The following is a 7,711-nucleotide window of genomic DNA, read 5'->3' as shown; positions in this document are numbered from 1 at the left end:
CCCTGGTTTTGTGCATGAACAGAAAAACTCCGATTCTTATGCAATGAATAAATAAAATTTTAACAGTTTGACCTTTTTTCACATTTTCAGTAGGTTAACACAAGGTTCACTCTTGCATGCTTTCTTTTGTCTCTCCTTCCTTCCCTCTTTCCCCTCTCCTTTCCCCCTCCTCTCTGTCCCTTTCTTCTTTGTCCTTCCTCTTGATCTCTCTGCTCTCTCCTCTCCTTTCCCTCTTCATTCCTTCCTTCCATTTTTCTTTTCTTTCTTTCTATCTTTCTTTGTGGCCCAGAACTTGCTATGTAAACCAGGCTGGCCTTGGTTTATATAGAGATTTCATAGAGATCTACCTGCCTCTGCCTCCCCTGGTTAAAGACATGTAGCACAATGCGAGATTAGACTATTGTCACTTGCAGTTATTGAAAGACTTAGTACTTGGGCCTTGACAGATGTGAACCTGGGGTACACAGACAAGAGAGAGAGATTAGATCTCTACTTCTCGTCACTTTGTCTAGGAACAAAGAGAAGCAGAGTGTACCATGCAGCTATGGAGGGAAAGAGAACGCACCCTCGGGAATGTTCTCTAGATTGAGGGAAATGTGGCCTTGGCCATTTCTTTCTGACCCTGGGACAATCTGACTGGGACAATTCAACCCAAAGGGCGCATTGTCTCGAGAGACCAGCCTCCAAGAACACAGCTGTTTTCTCTGCTCCCCTATGCCGTATGGACTCCACATACAAAGAATCCCTGACAATGGGAAAACCCTGGATAAACCGAAGGAGCCACAGAACTGTGTGCAGTTATCCTCTGCCTGCCTCTTCACGATCCATCATTTACTGTCAGGGGGATTGACTGTTGCAAAAGTCTACTTTACAGCCTCATCAAATGCTTAAGTCTTCTAGTCCCTTCTGTTTTGAAGATGGTGTCTGTCTGAAGCCAAAAGGGTTAGCATTCTTGGGTCTGAGTGGAGGTAGAGCCAGTTCTCAACTCGGAAGAGTTTGGGTAACAGCATAAGGCATGTCAAGAGACCTGGTCTAGGTGTCTATTGACCAGGTCATCTCATCCTTACTAAGGTAGCTTCTAAGATATAGTGAGGCTTCACCAGGCCACAGGGACTGCTTGATTTTCCTCACAGGTCACTCCTAGACAATCAGAGGTAGACTATAAAAATGGTTAGGCAGATGTGATGGAGATTTTTGATTGACACCTCGATTATAATATGTTTTTGGGTGGAGAAAGGATAGATAAATCATGTTAGGTGTAATTATGACCTGGTAGTTGTTTTCATTTGGAAATTAATAATGACATAGATATGATTGTGTGTCAAGTTGACATAGGGTAAACTCAGGATGGTTGTTATTGGTTGTTACCTCGATTACATCTGGAATTAAGTAAAATCCAGAAATGGAGGAGCACATCTGGAGGGTATTTAGAGCTAATTTAAAGTGGAAAGACCTACACCTAATCCCAATCCTGAAGATAGGAAGACAGACCTCCAAACACAGATCTTTTGAGCTGGGAAACCCCACCTTGAATGTGGGCCATTTCTGCTGAAAGCCTATATTGGGACCTGGAGGAGGGAAGCATTTGCTCTTTGCCTGCTTGCTTTCACCTTGCTAGCAAGTCCATTCCTTCCCTGGCATTAGAGCCTACTTCAGGATTGCAGCATGTACTGAGGACCACTGGAGACATCCAGTCTTGCTGAATGAGTACTCTATTATTGGACTATCCACTCACAGCCAGCCATTATTGGATTAGCTACACCACAGCCTGTGAGTCATTCTAATTAACTACCTATGGAGACACTCATTTCGTAAGTTCTGTTCTACTAGGGAACACTAGAGAACCCGGACTACTACACCAGGCATGTGGAGAAGATCTTGTGGAGCAGTTTAGGTCTCGTAACAGTCTCAGCTCAGCTACAGATTCCCAATGACTGCCTTCCCTTCCCCTGTTTCTCAGGTGATGCATTGATGATGGTGGTCTTGGTTTCTTTACCTTCTCTACAAGGTAAATTTACAAGAGTCCAAATCTTTTGAATGGAGCTCACAGTAATATAACTACAGGAGAGTATCAGATGGAGATCTTCTAATTTATATGAGGAATGGGAAACCCAATGCTGCTTCTGTGGACAAAGACCTGGCAGCTCCATTCACATGAAGAACAGAGGGCAATTGTGATGGTTTGTATATGCTCAGCCCAGGGAGTGGCACTATTTGGAGGTGTGGCCCTGTTGGAGTAGGTGTGTCACTGTGGGTGTGGCTGCCCAGAAGCCAGATTTCCATTAGCAGTCTCCAGATGCAGATGTAGAACTCTCAGCTACTCCTGCTCCTGCCTGTCCAGATGCTGCCATGGAGGGTAGAGCTAGACCCTCAGAAGTGTGGACAGTCCTGTGTAAACAGAGGAGACTACTCTCTGCCCACATTCCTGACTCAAGAGGAAAATGCTTTGTGCCATCTGTGCCCACTGCGCGCAGGGACCTAGGACCCTTCTGGTTGCTGCCCTCACAGAGAGCTGAAAGCCAGCTGCCAGGAGCGATTACATGCCTGAGAGCAGAACACTGTTGCCATAACTGGCTAACAGAAAACAGGTCTACAGGAGTGCTGACATACAGGCCCACAGGAAGGTCAAGCCACCATCAGAAACAGCAAGGCAAGCTAACACCAGAGACAACCTGATGGCAAGAGGCAAGTGCAGGAACCCATGCAGTAGAAACCAAGACTACTTGGCATCTTTAGAGCCCAGTTCTCCCACCAAGGCAAACACTGGATATCCAAACACACCAGAAAAGCAAGATCTAGATTTAAAATCACATTTTATCATAATGATGGAGGACTTTAAGAAGGTCATAAATGACTCCCTTAAGGAAATACAGGACAACACAAGTAAACAACTAGAAACCCTTAAAGAGGAAACACAAAAATCCCTTAAAGAACTACTGGATAAAACAACCAAACAGGAGAAGGAAATGAACAAAACCATCCAGGAGTTAAAAATGGTAATAGAAACAATAAAGAAGCACAAAAGGAGACAACCCTGGAGGTAGAAAACCCAGGGAAGAGATCAGGAGTCAAAGATGTGAGCATCACCAACAGAATACAAGAGACAGAAGAGAGAATCTCAGGAGCAGAAGATACCATAGAAAACATTGACAGAACTGTCAAAGATAATGTAAAACAGAGAAAGGTTCTAGCCCAAAACATACAGGAAATCCAGGATACAATGAGGAGATCAAACCTAAGGATAATAGGTATAGAAAAGAGTAGACTCTCAACTTAAAGGGCCAGTAAATACGTTCAACAAAATCATAGAAGAAAACTTTCCTAATCTAATGAAAGAGATGCACATAAACATACAAAAAGACTACAGAACTCCAAATAGATTGGACCAGAAAAGAAATTCCTCCCGTCACATAATAGTCAAAACACCAAATGCACAAAACAAAGAAAAATATTAAAAGCGTTAAGAGGGGGGTTGGGGATTTAGCTCAGTGGTAGAGCGCTTGCCTAGCAAGCGCAAGGACCTGGGTTCGGTCCCCAGCTCCGAAAAAAAGAAAAAAAGAAAAAAAAGCGTTAAGAGAAAAAGGTCAAGTAACATATAAAGGCAGACCTATCAGAATTACACCAGACTTCTCACCAGAGACTATGAAAGCCAGAAGATCCTGGATAGATGTCATACAGACCCTAAGAGAACACAAATGCCAGCCCAGGTTACTGTCCAGCAAAACTCTCAATTAACATAGATGGAGAAACCAAGATAATCCATGACAAAACCAAATTTATACATTATCTTTCTACAAATCCAGCCCTACAAAGGATAATAAATAGCAGAGCCCAACACAAAGAGGTAAGCTACACCCTACAAAAAGCAAGAAAGTAATCTCCTTGCAACAAAACTAAAAGAAGAGAAGCACACAAACATAATTCTACCTCCAAATATGAAAATAACAGGAAGCAATACTCACTATTCCTTAATATCTCTCAACATCAATGGACTCAATTCCCCAATAAATAGACACAGATTAACAGACTGGATATGTAAAGAAGACCCAGCATTTTGCTGCCTACAGGAAACACTCCTCAGAGACAAAGACAGACACAACCTCAGAGTAAAAGGCTGGAAAACCACTTTTCAAACAAATGGTCTGAAGAAGCAAGCTGGAGTAGCCATTCTAATATAATAAAATCGACTTCCAATCAAAAGTCATCAAAAAAGATAAGGAAGGACACTTCATATTCATCAAAGGAAAAATCCAACAAGATCAACTCTCAATCCTAAATATCTATGCTCCAAATGCAAGGGCACCTACATTAATAAAAGAAACCTTACTAAAGCTCAAATCACACATTGCACCTCACACAGTAATAGTAGGAGATTTCAACACTCTATTCTCATCAATGGAAACAGAAATTAAACAGAGACATAGACTAACAGAAGTTATGAGCCAAATTGATTTAACAGGTATTTATAGAACATTCCATCCTAAAACAAGAGGATATACCTTCTCCTCACCACCTCATGGTACCTTCTCCAAAATTGACCATGTAATCGGTCACAAAACAGTCCTCAACAGATACAGAAAGATAAAAATAGTCCCATGCATCCTATCAGACTACCACGGACTAAGGCTGGTCTTCAATAACAACAGCAAGGAAAGGAAACTTCCACATATACATGGAAGTTGAACAATGTTCTACTCAATGATAACCTGGTCAAGGAGGAAGTAAAGAAAGAAACTGAAGACTTCTTAGAATTTAATGAAAATGAAGGTACAATATACCCAAACTTATAGGATACAATGAAAGCTGTGCTAAGAGGAAAACTCATAGCTCTGAGTGCGTGCAGAAAGAAATAGGAGATAGCATACATCAGCAGCTTGACAGCACACCTAAAAGCTCTAAAACAAAAAGAAGCAAATACACCCAGGAGGAGTAGAAGGCAGGAAATAAACCCAGGACTGAAATCAACCAAGTAGAAACAAAAAGGAATATACAAAGAATCAACAAAACCAGGAGCTGGTTCTTTGAGGAAATCAGCAAGATAGATAAACCCTTAGCCACACTAAACAGAGGGCACAGAGACTGTGCCCAAATTAACAAAATCAAAAATGAAAAGGGAGACATAACAACAGAGTCAGAGGAAATTTAAAAAAAAATCAGATCCTACTACAAAAGTCTATATTCAACAAAACTGGAAAATCTGGAGGAAATGGACAATTTTCTAGACAAATACCAGGTACCAAAGTTAAATCAGGAACAGATAAACCATTTAAACAACCCCTTAACTCCTAAAGAAATAGAAGCAGTCATTATAAGTCTCCCAACCAAAAAGAGCCTAGGACCAGATGGGTTCAGTACAGAATTCTATCAGACCTTCGTAGAAGACCTCATACCAATACTGTCCAAACTATTCCACAAAATTGAAACAGATGGAGCACTACCGAATTCCTTCTATGAAGCCACAATTACTCTTATACCTAAACCACAGAAAGACCCAATAAAGAAAGAGAACTTCAGACCAATTTCCCTTATGAATATCGACGCAAAAATACTCAATAAAATTCTTGCAAACCAAATCCAAGAACACATCAAACTGACTGAAACGTCAGTTTCAGAAGCCAGATCCCACTCCAAGGGAGCCTCCCAAGAACAAATCCATCATCTGAACAAAGCAGTTCTTCAGTATACACTGAAATCTGCTGTGGTGAAAAGCAGCATCCATCATGATCAAGTAGGCTTTATCCCAGGGATGCAGGGATGGTTCGATATGTAGAAATCCATCAACATATAAACAAACTCAAAGATAAAAACCCCATGATAATTTCATTAGATGTTGAGAAAGTATTTGACAAAATTCAACACCCCTTCATGATAAAAGTCCTGGAAAGAACAGGAATTCAAGGCCCATACCTAAACATAGTAAAAGCTATATACAGCAAACCAGTAACACACATGGTATGCACTCACTGATAAGTGGATATTAACCCAAAAGCTTGAATTACCCAAGATGCAATCCACAGACCACATGAAGTTCAAGAAGGATGACCAAAAGGCGTACGCTTCAGTCCTTCTTAAAAGGGGAAGAAAAATATTCATAGGAGGGGATAGGGATGCAAAGTTTAGAGCAGAACTGAAAAAACGGCCATTCAGAGCCTGCTCTATATGTGGCCCATATATATACAGCCACCAAAACTAGATAAGATTGATGAAGCTAAGAAGTGCATGCTGACAGGAACTGGATATAGATCTCTCCTGAGAGACACAGCCAGAACATGTCAAATATAGAGGAAAATGCTAGCAGAAAACCACTGAACGGAGAATGTGACCCCCATTGGAGGAATTAGAGAGAGAACTGAAAGAGCAAATGGGGCTCGAGACCCCATAAGAACAACAATGCCAACCAACCAGAGCTCCCAGGGACTAAAACACTACCCAAAGACTATACATGGACTGACCCTGGGTTCCACCTGCATAGGTAGCAGTGAATAACCTTGTTGGGGCACCAGTGGAAGGGGAAGCCTTTGGCCCTGCCAAGGTTGGACCTCCAGTGTAGGGGATTGTTATAGGGAGGCAGTAATGGGGGGTGGATGGGGAAGGAAACACCCAATAGAAGGGGATGGGGAGGGGCTGGGGGCTGATGGACTGGAAACCGGGAAAGGGAATAACATTTGAAATGTAAATAAGAAATACCCAATTTAATAAAAATAGAAGGAAAAAAATAGAGTTAAAGTTCAGAAAGATTGGAAAAAAAAAAAGAGTTGCCTTGGTCATGGTGTCTGTTCACAGCAGTAAAACCCTAACTAATAGAACAACTTTTCGGAGATCAGTTCTCTCTTCCAAGTCTGTGAATCCCAGGGAAGAAAACCAGGTGTGTAGCCTGTCAGCAAGTACCATTACATGCTGAGCCTTCTGGCCAGCTGAATGCACCAACCATAGAATTCTATCTATACCTAGAACTGTGTATCTATATTGATGTTCCGTGTGTGTCCTTTATTCATAAAGAGCCAATTTTGTCTCTTTGGTTTGAAAGCACCAGTCTCAGGACCCCCTGGATTACTTTCTTCACATACTAACTTTCTGACCCACGTCAGTTTCAGAAGCCAGATCCCACTCCAAGGGAGCCTCCCAAGAACAAATCCATCATCTGAACAAAGCAGTTCTTCAATATACACTGAAATCTGCTATGGTAAAAAGCAGCATCAACCACCACGCTCTCTCATTAGCCTTGGACAGACAAGCTCTCCAGCGCAGGCCTCTGCACAGGCTCCATCCGCTCAGGCTCTCTCACAGTTTCTTCCCAACAGTGCCTGGTTGGATCATCTAAAGGGACTCCTTACCCCTACACCGCACTAGCATGGCCTCCTCAGTTCTGCCTTTCATCTGAGGGCCTAATCTGCATTGCATCCTGGGGGGGACATGACAGAGCTGCTCCGACCCTGGCAGTAAGGGATGCTGGAGCAGGATCCTGAACACACGATATCCTGCTTAGGTGTCTGGTAGCCAAAGACAATTAGCACGCACACCTCACGCCTCTGTTCCTGCCGATCTCAAGAAACCTCCCTCATTTGTTGCAGGTGATCTAGTCCATCTATTATATAACAAATGCCTAGCAGGACAAAAGCCAAGTGCAGGGTCTGGAGAGATGCTTATCCATCAGGTCAGGAGGAGTTGTCGCTCTCCCGGAGGGCTCAAGGAGCAGCTAACCGTCCTCTGT

The sequence above is a fragment of the Rattus norvegicus genome, chromosome 16 (assembly GCF_036323735.1).
Source record: "Rattus norvegicus strain BN/NHsdMcwi chromosome 16, GRCr8, whole genome shotgun sequence".
Lineage (NCBI taxonomy): Eukaryota > Metazoa > Chordata > Mammalia > Rodentia > Muridae > Rattus > Rattus norvegicus.
The sequence above is the reverse complement of the archived record's forward strand: the minus strand, read 5'-3'. Positions refer to the sequence as shown.